Raw genomic sequence first — 11901 nt, 5'->3', positions numbered from 1 at the left:
TTTTATGGTGATGTGACATTACATGGCGTGCAAGAGGACTCATCTTGCTGATAGTTCTGGTGTGGTTGAACTCATGTGGTGAGTCAGGCATCTGAGATTTTGGATATTTTTAAAAACATGGCTCTTTTTTAAAAAAAAAAATTAATTTATTTATTTATGGCTGCATTGGGTCTTAGTTGCTGTGCGCCTGGGCTTTCTCTAGTTGCGGCGAGCTGGGGCTAATCTTCGTTGGGGTGCATGGGCTTCTCATCCCGGTGAATTTTTGTGCAGAGCACCGGCTCTAGGCATGTGGGCTCCAGTAGTTGTGGCTTGTGGACTCTAGAGCACAGGCTCAGTAGTTGTGGTGCACGGGCTTAGTTGCTCCGCGGCATGTATAATATTCCTGGACCAGGGATCGAACCCGTGTCCCCTGCATTGGCAGGCTGATTCTTAACCACTGCACCACCAGGGAAGTCCAAAAACATGGCTCTTTACTACAGAGAGTGTGAGATGTATTCTTCGAGAAGCTTTATTGCTTTGCTTTTCGCATTTATGTCTACGATCTCCCAAGGACTGTAGGGGTCCAATTTTATTTTTCCCATATGAATACCCTGTTTTCCCAGAACTATTTATTGAAAAGGGTCACTCACTGCTTCCCTCACTGCTCTGCAATGGTCTATTTGTCAAGAGCCAAGAGTTCTGTTCTCTGTATTCTGTTTCATTTGTCTTGTTTCTCTTTGCACCAGTACCACACTGTCATAATTCTATAAATAGCTTTAAAATAAGTATTGATATCTGGAAAAGTAAGTTCTGTAACCTTCTTTTTTTAGAAGTATCTTGATATTTTTGGCCCTTTGAACTTCCTTAGAAATTTTAGAATCATATTGTCAAATTATGCATGTGCACACAGATACACACACACACACACACACACAACCTGTTCAGATTTTGATTGGAATTGTGTTGCATCTATAGGTCTGTTTAGTCCTTCAATTTGTGGCTGGAGAGTGGTGTGTGTGTGTGTGTGTGTGTGTGTGTGTGTATCTCGCACATTGTATTTATTCCTATCTTTTGGGTTACTCAGTGTTTTTGGTAGTTCACTGAGTTGTACTTTTAAGTTTTGTGTACACTCCTAAATATATTGTTATGTTTTACAATAGTGACAATTTTAAAACATGCATTTACAATAGGTCAAAAGTCCCAAATTTCTAAAATTAAATATAATACAACATAAGATACCATGGGATTTTAATTATATTGTCTAATCATCTATTGCTACTATGAGGGAAATTATTAATTTTTGTATGTTGAGCTTGTATTAGGTCACCTTCTAAATTTTTATATTTAGCTCTTTTTTTAAAGAGAATGTTTCTTAAAATGAGTGATCAAATAACCAGAACAGTTACTTCCGTTCTTTCTGACACATACAGCCAGGACACTGTTGAATAGAAATAGTGGCAGGCATTCATGTTTTCTTCCTGACATTAGTAAGAAACGTTTGTTATGTTTCATTCACTAAGTGATGTTTATTGTAGTTTTCTGGTAGGTAAATTTTAAGTTCTGGGAGCTTTCTTCTCTTCCTAGTTTGTTACTAGTTTTCCCCTCAACCTCCAAAGAATTTGCGTTCAAGTCTATCAAGATTTTTGTTTTAAACTAGGTGCTGGCAAACTATGGCCTAGAGGTCAAATAACGTTTTACCACTTTCTTGCGGGGGACCCATCATCTAAAAATGATTTTTGCATTTTTAAAAAGTTGGGCAAAAATCAAAAGAAGAATAAAACCAGATGAAATTCAAAATTCAATATCCATAAATGACGTTTTATTGGAACACAGCCATACTCATTCGTTTACATGTTGTCTTGGCTACATTCATGCTTTCACGCTACAATGGCAGAGTTGAGCAATTGTGACAGAGGTAATGGCCTGCAAAGCCTAAAACATTTACTATCTAGCCCTTTACAGAAAAAGTTAGATGACCCCTGTTTTAGACCATCATGATGATCACTTTTATTCTCTTTTACCCTACTAAAGTATCAAATAGGATGCTTTCAGCCACAAGTAATAGAAATCATGACCCAAATTTACTTAAAGAATAAAAACATTCACATGTAGACAAGCTCTGGGCGTGGCATAATCATTCTTCATGTCTATTTTTTTGGCTTTGCAGCCTATATTGGTTGTCTTTGTTCTTAAGTGTCTTCCCTGCCCAGATGGAATCTTTTAAATTTGGTTTTCTTTGTCCCTAAAATAAGTAAAACTTCTCTGACAATACAAACAGGATTATTTGCCGACTGGTCCCTAGGGATTTTGTATATTGTTTTAACAAATGTAGTTTAAGTACATGTTAATCTGATTTCCAATCATATGATCAGGTGTGTGGATAATATTGGTGCCATATGCAATGGTGATATCCTAGGTATCAATGACACCTACATTGAAATTTTTGAAAATGTCCTACCTGGTAAGATATTAAATGTTAACCATGGATGTCTCCAAACATCTCTGTGTCTATGTGTTATCTCTCTGATGTTTTCTGTTTTAAGGATCATTTTAGTGCCCGGGCTTCTTAGGAGTAGTCATTTAATAGCCTTTCCGACACTGATGGCCCTGCGAATGAAAATGTCAACGTGGAAGGGTCTGAAGTGCTAGCCAAGTGTGGTGATGGCTGTGTTTCTTTGATGATGATGGCTGATATCTGGTTAGTTTCCTGAGGGATATAATCCTCATCTATCACAGAATAGGAAAGTGATAAAAGGGTAGCTATGTTTTTCCCGCTGACTCTGAATGTATCTTTCTGTATCCGGAGGGAATTGTTTCTTGAAAATTCTAGTTCCATGAAGATAAAAAATTTTAGTGCTGATAAAAAAATAAATCTTTTAACTAGAAGGACATGATTAATATTTTTAAAAAGAATATCCTATCATTTAAAATGCTCACCCATCAAGATTATTTCTGACTGGATCTTCCCTACTCTCTAGGGTAGAGTACCTGTTCATATGTGTGAAGTGTCAATCAAAATGTAAAGTTTTCATTGGAATTTATAAACAGGAACAACATTTCTTCTGAAAGAGGGAATACAATATATTCTAAATTAAAAGGCTCAAATCTAGAAAGATAAGTGAAGTTGAAAATAAAACAGCCAAAATGAGAAAATAGAGACCTTATTAAAAGTATTTTTAAACCAGCCTGAATTTCTAAAAGAATATAAAATAGTTACATACTTTTTACAACTTTGAGTAGGTAGTCCATCCACTACCGCAGGGTAGAGTCTCCCAGGAGGTAAATGAGTTTTCCTTTTAAACATCCATTTATCTTAATTGCATTAACTGAATCTTGAAGTTCTATCCTTTCTTTGCCATCTTTGCTGATGCTGTGCTGACTTAGGCCTTGGTCTCTAACCTGAATATCACTGGTCTGACAGTTGGTGTCCTTGTATAAAATCACTTACCCTTGTTCAATTAATGAAGCAATAATCTTATTTTTTCTATGAACATTTTTTTCATAGGTATATTTTTAAAAATTTTAAAAATAGCTTAAAAATAACATATCCACATTTTAAAAACTTCAAAAAAGCTTAAAATATCTAACTTGAATTCATATTTTTAAATAGGATTTTGCTAAAAGTGACATGCAGCAGCCAACACAAACCAATATTCTGAGATTTTTCCAGCGAGTTCCATTAGAATTACAAGCTCTCTTGGCACATGGTCTGTCTTCCAATGTATCTCAGGTAGCAGCGCACCAAGAGTTTTGCTATGGGGTAACAGAGATCATCAGATTCCTCACCTGTCATGCTTCCTCGTCACTTGCTGTGTCACTCTCCTACCACTAGACCAATGCATCGTATTTTGGTTTGTTTGCATCAGGACTTCTGTACTAATATCATATTCTGTATTAGATAGGAAGAAAATAATAATGACTTAAAAATACAGATGTATTTATCCCTCACATAACGGTCATAGAGTGAGCAAGCCAGGGCTAATATGATGTTGCATGGTGTCAGGGATTCCAATTCCTTCTGTCTGCTTGTTCTGCTGTTCTTTTTTCAGGGGGGCTGGTGTGATACTCTTAATTTTATTATTCCTTTTACAGCTTTACTGAGATTTAATTGGTGTACAAAAAAACGCATATACTTAATGTGTACAGTTTGATGAGTTTGAACATATGCATAAACCCATGATGCCATCACCACAATTAAGGTGCTCTTCTTAACCCATGACTTCAATCCCACGGTCTAACATGGCTCTTTCATCTCTTACCATTATATCTACAGTTCAGCCAGTAGGAAGGGGAGGGCTAGTTGTTTTACTTTTAAAGTCATGACCTAGACGTTTCCCTTATCACTTCCACTCACAATCCTGGCAAAAATCTAGTCATGGCCTTAACTAGATGAAAGAAGGCTGTGGCATTTAGTTTGTGACAATGGACCCAGCTAAAATTATGGTGTTCAATTACTAAAGAGGGAGAGGGGAATGGATATTGGGAGACCACCTGCTTCACTCTCTGTGCTTAGCCCCACGTAGGCCTTGTGGTCTCTGGTTGTCAATGTCCACATAATAGTCATCAACATGGTTGTTCTGTGTGTGTAACTTTTGGACAAATGGCAAAATGGTGCTGATTGCAGAACTGGAAAAATTCTGGATTAGCTATTCCATGATGACCTGGAGGAGTTGTTAAGTCCTGGTGATTTTGGCCTGCTAAAGAGAGTTTTCATAATCCTATGAAATTCCTGTGTTGGAATTTCCATGTGACATGTTTGACCTTCTATGATGTTTGACAGCATCACATCTTGGATGGCTGAATATCATAACCCTGGAAACTTAACATTGCTATACCCATCCTAATAATGCACTGGCATACTTTGGTGAGAAAGATAGCCTTTGAGTTTATTATTATAAACCATATCTTGTATAATATTAATGTGTCAGGGTATTCATTTTTGCCAAGTGTCAAACTAAGCGCTCTGCAGGACTATTTCAAATATATAGCAAATTCTCTTATGATCAGTCTTACATGTTTATTTTACTTGATAATTTTAGAATAGGCTTGAATATTTTTAAGAGTATGTTAGTAATAGTTTTAAGATTCCATTGTATTTATGGATTAGTTTAGAGATTGTGGCAGGCAGACTAATGGCCCTCCAAAAATATCTACTTTATAATCCCTGAGACCTGTGAATATGTTGCCTTCCATGGCAAGTGGGACTTTCCAGATGTGATTAAGGGTATGGGTTTTGAGATGGGAGATCATCCTGGATTATCTGGATGGGACCAATCTGAATCGCCTTAGTTCTCAAAAGTGGAAGAGGGAGGCAGAAAAATGGGTCAGAAAGATGTGGTGGGAGGACTTGACCCACCATTGTAGCTTTGAAAAAAGGAGGACGGGGGCTGCGAGGAATGTGGGCAACCTCCAGAAGCCTGAAATGACAAGGAAACTGATTCTGCCCTAGAGCCTCCAGAAAGGAATGTGGCCCTGCTACACCTTAATTTTAGCGGGGTGAGACTGATGTTGAACTACTGAATTACAGAACTGCAAGATGATATATTTTTGTTGTTGCAAGATGATACATTTTTGTTGTTCAAGGTACTTTGTTACAGCAACAATAAGAAAATAATGCAGAGATGATTGACATTTTTTTCAGTATCAAATTATCCCACCCAGAAACAAACAGTATTTTTTCATCTATTTATATAAATTTTGTTTTATATCACTTAGTAGCAATTTAAATTGTCTTTCTGTAGGTCATGCACATTTTGGTAAATTGTGAATTAGCTCTTTAAAGCACAAAGCAGATTGCATCGCTCTCTTCCTTAATTGTTTTTTTGTAGCTTTCAAAAACTTACTGAATAAACACTAAAATCCTCAGCTTTGTACTTGAGAGCCTTCCATGATTTAGTTTCTTCCTTTTTTGAGCCTCATGCTTCACTACGTTCCACCAAATGCTCTCACTCCTTTGGGCTGTTGAACAAAGTTCATGATAATTTTGCTCCTGAGTAGAGTTATCAGATTAAAAAAATACAAAATTGAATTTGAATTATTTTTAACAAGCAATAATTTTTTAGTGTCAGTATTTCTCGTGCAATATTTTCCCTTTATCTCATGTCATATGCATAAGAAATTAGGAATTACTGAAATTGAACTGATACTTTGTATTATTATTTGCTAAACCTGGCAACCTTACTCATGATCTTTATGAGTTTTCTCTTTCACCTCATTCCCTGTCTACAGATATCCTTTGGGGCTAAGTCAAATACCACCTTATCATAAGCCCTTCTGCCTTTTTACTTCCTTCATAGAATTGGTAGGTTAAATGTCTTTCAGATTGCAGCCTTGCTGAACATTTATTTTTCTCCATTTGCCCATAATGCCTCATATCTGTTAGAATCTCAATAAACATTTGCTGAATAAATGAATAAATATTAGGCAATAAATCAGTTGAGGTACATCTCAAAATGATTGTTATTGGTAAACTCTTAGGCTTTAAAGAAAGTTATTTTAAAGCTAAGTATAAACATTGTTCTTTCATAAGTAATATGGCTTTGTGTTTAACACTAAAACACATTTAATGAAATGGAAAACTCCATATAAAACTGCTAAGTGCATCCACTAAAGGTTAGGAAGGTATGCCCACAGAGAATTTGGCTAACTAAACCAAAATGTTCCTACTCTGAAGCTGTGGGTATCCATCAGAGATTTGTACAGAATGTCCCTCAGACAGAATCACTGACTCTAGGAGATGCATTCCTGGGTTTAAATATGGATGTAGGATATGAATACTCTCCCCTTTGGGATAAATTGAGATGAAATCTGTTATAAAAAGAGTTTGAAATAATTTCCTTGAATTGATTTCTCTCTTTAAAATCCAAGGTGATTGACACCACAGACCCCTGCTAGGAATGGTGTTCCCGGAAAATCGTGATTGCTAGGGTTGATTCTGATAAAGTTTCCTCTGTGTCAGAATGTCTCTTAGAAGATCCATGCCAAGCACCACCTACCACAGGACAAAGCAAACTTACTGTTATATCAGGAGACATCAATGTGGTTAAGATGTTTCATCGTTTCAACTCCTACACTGGACCTTCAAAAAAATAAGACAACAAATTACCCTGCTGTCTGTTGACACAATACAAGTAATAGAAGCTTGTGAGTGAAGGATAATTTAAAATTTGCTACAACTGCAAGCTATTATGGTTGTTGTAAATATTGTATCTATTGGGCATTGTATATGAATTAGGATTTTTTATTGTATATCCATTGTATATGCATTAGGAAAACTATTTACCTTTCTGGGAGCACCTTGAAGTCCAGGGCAGCTCTGCTCTTCTGTCACATGCAATCAGTGTGTCCTGGAATTTTAGTTTCAAAGTATTTATCTAATCTGAAAGTCCTCCTCTCTCTCTACTTACACATCACTTATTCAAGTTCATACAATATTTTTCTTAGATTACTGTCAGCCTCTAGCCAGGCCGTCTCAATTTTATCCCATCTAAATTCTTCAACACAACTGCCAGAGCATCCTTTCTAATTGCAAATGCAACTGCATTACTGCTTAAAATCCTTTATTTTAAAGTTGTTTATTTAAAATCCCCATCACTTACCTAAGGAGTTCAGGCTTCTTAGCCTGGCATGAAGACCTCTTCTCACAGGGTTCCTGCTTCCCTCTTTATATATGTTTTCTGCTATGTTTACCTTCCATTTTTCCTAGAAATTTGCTTTCTGAGGGTTGTAAGCTTTATGAAGGAAGGTAATGCATTTGCCTGGTCCACTGCTGTATCCCTAATACCTCACAAAGTGGCTGGCAGAAAGTCATGTTCAGTCTGATGCATTAATAAATATACACTGCGTTTCTTTCCTCCAGTTGATGAAAGACTGACTATCTGACTCTCCTACTTCAAAGCTCTTACCCTCCCTTTGATTCACTCTTTGTTCCAATCCTGTGTACATGTGTAGGTAAGCGGTAGCAGGCAGAAAGGGGACACGGGGGAATGGGGACCCAGGTGCCAGGTAGTACAACAGATATAAGTGGTACCTGATTCACTGCTATGGATGTCTCTTCAGGTTCAATCCAGAGAAAGGAAAGGATCAACACATTTTCATCCTTACTTGGACTTAAGCATAAGGACACTTAGTGGGTAGGAGGAGATTTGGTGAGGGGTACCATCAGAGATCAAAGGGAAAGAACAGAAACCCAACTGTGCTTTTACTTGTTTCAGAAGGGAATCAAAGACTATTGATCAGGAGCCAACACTTGGATAACTATGTAAGATCTGAAATGCATGTTATTTTTCCATGTTTGCTATCCATACTTTACTTCCTCTTAGCATATTTTTTGGAAGCTTAAGGGGAAAAGACTGTAAGCTTGACTTAGAAAACTGCTAAGAAAGGGGTTGCTGAGAACCTAGCATTCCACTCTATGGCCAAGCTTAGGGAAAGTGAATTCCCAGGGAAAAATAATGGATCCTTAGGGGAAAAAAAAAAGAATGGAAAGGGAAAAGGAAATGGACTGAGCCTCTGAGACTTACAGAAAGTTAGCAAAGTAGCCAAAGAGTCTGGAACTGATAGGTTGTCTCAGGGATTGGCCCACAGGTTCTGGGATTTGTGGTGGCATATAAGTTATCCTTTGTAAATTCCCAAAGTGACTCATGAAGTGTTTTGCAGCTTATGGTAGAGCTGGCAGACCAGGAAGTGAGCACGTTTGTGAGGAATGGGAGAAAATCTTGGCATTGACACTGCCATGATTGATATGAGAAACATGCTTACACCCCAGTTTATGGAGGCCTGTTCAACTGGAGGCTTCCGAGAATCACTAGATCACAACTCAGGGAGTATGAAGGACTCCTCCAACCTGATATCTGAGAATATCTGAGAATACCTGATCTTGAGATCAATTGGAGATGACCAGTAGGAAGGAGTTGGATTTTTGGAAAGATGCCTCAGGCTGCAGTGTGGGCAATGGATTAGAGAGGGTAGGCTAGGCAGAAAGGAATCTGTGACAAGTAATCTGGATGAGATGATGATGATCTGAACTCAGGTAAGAGCACTAGGCATGGAGAGAAATGGATAAATGCAGAAGATACTTAAGAGGTAGAATCCACAGAATATGATATGGGGGATGAAGAAGCATGGATGTTATCATACGCTTATCAAGGAATCCTTTTCTGGTGTAACATCTATTAACTAACACAGCAGAATACTTTTCCATTGAACATATTTTGTAAAACCTAGGTCTACAGTAAAAGATATGACTGAATCTGAGAATACCGGTCATCACGGAGAAGGACAGGCATATATAATATAGTTCACCTTGGGCAGCCCTCTTTTATTGAACATCTGAGTGAGAATGCCAACCTTGGTGGTGGGAGTCATGAACAGGGGGCTCAGGAAGATGCGGCATACCTGATCAGACCTTAAAGAGGCATCTGAGAGGGTCATGCTCAATATTAATTGAGGTAGGCAATGTAGCTCTGCCTGTGGGCACCTCTCAGTGTATCTAAAAGTATACTTAGCTGTGAAAAAAGGCTTCTTCCTTGACAGTAAGATAAGAAATTTCTCCATTCCTGGTGGTCATGTCAGTCAGGGCCTCACAGAGTATGTGTTGAGGTCAGAAAGTAGAATTCTTGGTCACGAGTATCCAGGTACATAGTTCAGCACTTGAATTTAAAACCAGGGCGCAATCAGTATTGACATGGGAGGTGCCACTGGCAAACTGGCCTGTGAAGATCACCCTGTCATAGCCTTGGTTCCTTGCCCTCCAGAGAGCCGACACCCCTTCAATGGGGTGGATGAGCAGGAGAGACAGAGACACCCGGCCCTCCCAGAACAGGGTGAAGCTGACAAGGTAGGTGCCATTGTTGAAGTCTGTCACTTTTCCCGAAGCGCCTGCCTTGAGGGCTGGGGAGGACATCCTGGCCTTCAGGAAATGCCCGCCATATTCCTTCCTGCGTCCCAAGTGGTCCCTCACCTCCAGTAGGACGTCTAGCTGATCCCCCCTGCAGTATGTGTCTTGAGGGCGGAGGAGGGTGGCTTTGCTGTGTTTAGTGCTGGTGGTGGAGCTCACGTGGGTGAAGGGTCTGGGTGGGATCAGCTGGTCTAATTTCTCCATGATCCCCTTTATTCTCAGCTCAGTCTCCGTTGGTGACTTTAACAGGCTCGGTGATGTTTTAGGGTATGGGGACTTTGTGGAGCTGTTCCAGTGGCGGAGGGAAATGGGTAAGTTAGAGTGAACCAAAACTGAAGGGGCAAGGAATGTGACATACTATGAAATGAACCTGTCCAAATAATTTTTACTTATTCTGTGTTTGAATATTTATTTACATATTATCATCAATTTTATTTAAACTCTGACAATTTTGAATAAAATGTATATTACACATTTATCTTTAACCTCAGTGTTTTTGAGAATGCCTGAACAATTGTAGATAAATATATTAAATCCAAAATATAGAGCTCAGAGAATACTTATAAGTAATAAATTGATTCCAGTGCATTTACTCTTCCTTTTCTTATACATCTTATCACCAGTCATCATTACCTTCTGTTAGTTCTACTTATGTATATCTTTTACCCTCGTCTAATAGTCTTTTCTTCCCCAACTGTATTATAGTTCAAGTCACCATTGTTTATTTCCTGAATTGTAGAAGTCATCCCAAGGGTCAAAGCTTCAGTCCCGCTTTCTCTCCAATTAATTTTCTCCATTGTTGCTAAATCAGTCCTTCTCAAGCAGAACTCTCTTCACATCCCTCCCTGCTTAAACCCCTTCAATGGCTTCTCATTACCCTGGGGGTAAAGTCTAATTTTAATATGGCTTTATGCTATGGCCTCTTTTTTAACTCTCTCCTTCCTGCCACTCCTTTTTTGCATTCTATTGATACATTTTAATGAGTAACTGTTATTATTTTCTGGAGCTGACCTTCCTTTCCTTCAGCTCTCACTCTTTATTAATACAATTTCCTCTTCCAGGATGGCTGGCCACCTGCACATTTTCCCCCAAACCACCTAAACATCTGTTAACTTCTTACTGAAAAATCGTTAGAACCTTAGAGGTTCCTTTTTATCCTTTTAGCACTAGATCATGTTTTTATAGGTTCTCAAATTCAGTAATTTCCAAATCTTATTGATAGTCAGAGGTGCCTGCAAACTTTTCTAAAAATATGGATTTTCAAGCTGCAGCCCAGATCAGCTGAATCATAATCACTAAATGCCTTGCCCGAGAGTTTATGTTTTTCAAAAGCCTCACATGCAATCAAGTCAGGTAATTGTGAGAACAATGGTTATAGACTGGCGGTTGTCAACCCTTTTGTACTTTAGAACACACATAAAGCTTAAACAAAAAAATACGTCCACTGTACCCCAGCAATAAAATCAGTAAGACCCACGTGGTAGGTACAAAGCAATAGAGTAAATCAAAGGGGACAAGAAACAAGAAAATGAGATGTAGTTAAAAATAAAGATTAACAGAACCCAAGTTCCTTTCAAGGTCAGGAATAAGACAAAAATGTTATCCACTTTAGAAGTCCTGAACAATAAAACAAAAGAAAAGAAAACAAACAAACAAGTGTATGAGAATTGTAAGGGAAGAAGCAAACTGTCTTATTTTTCATTTTTCTTTAATTTTTTAATTTTATTTTTTGCAGATGTTTTTATTGTCCACCAAAAAACCCCCACCAGAGTTAGCAAATCGTTAGCATTAACAGAGTCAGCAAGGAGCTGGATACAAAATAAACTTGTAAAAATAGCATTTATCTATACCAGTAATAATCACCAGAAAATACAACAGAAGATAATCTCTGACCTCGTTGGAGGCATTTTGAAAACTCTTTTGAAGAATATTCTTAAAAGACCTTGAACGAAAAGCTTTAACATTTTTAAAAGTAGTAGAGCCTAATATTATAAATTTGTTAATTTTCCCTCAAATAATTTAAA

At 37.9% G+C, this 11901-nt stretch overlaps 1 pseudogene; it reads right to left on the bottom strand.

Moving 5' to 3' along the window:
- Positions 1-7002: 7002 nt before the first annotated feature.
- Positions 7003-10674, bottom strand: LOC133099790 (NXPE family member 1-like; annotated as a pseudogene).
- Between the last annotated feature and the right edge of the window lie 1227 nt (positions 10675-11901).

This window comes from Eubalaena glacialis, chromosome 10 (assembly GCF_028564815.1).
Source record: "Eubalaena glacialis isolate mEubGla1 chromosome 10, mEubGla1.1.hap2.+ XY, whole genome shotgun sequence".
Classification (NCBI taxonomy): domain Eukaryota; kingdom Metazoa; phylum Chordata; class Mammalia; order Artiodactyla; family Balaenidae; genus Eubalaena; species Eubalaena glacialis.
This window is presented reverse-complemented; position numbering and strand designations above follow the sequence as displayed.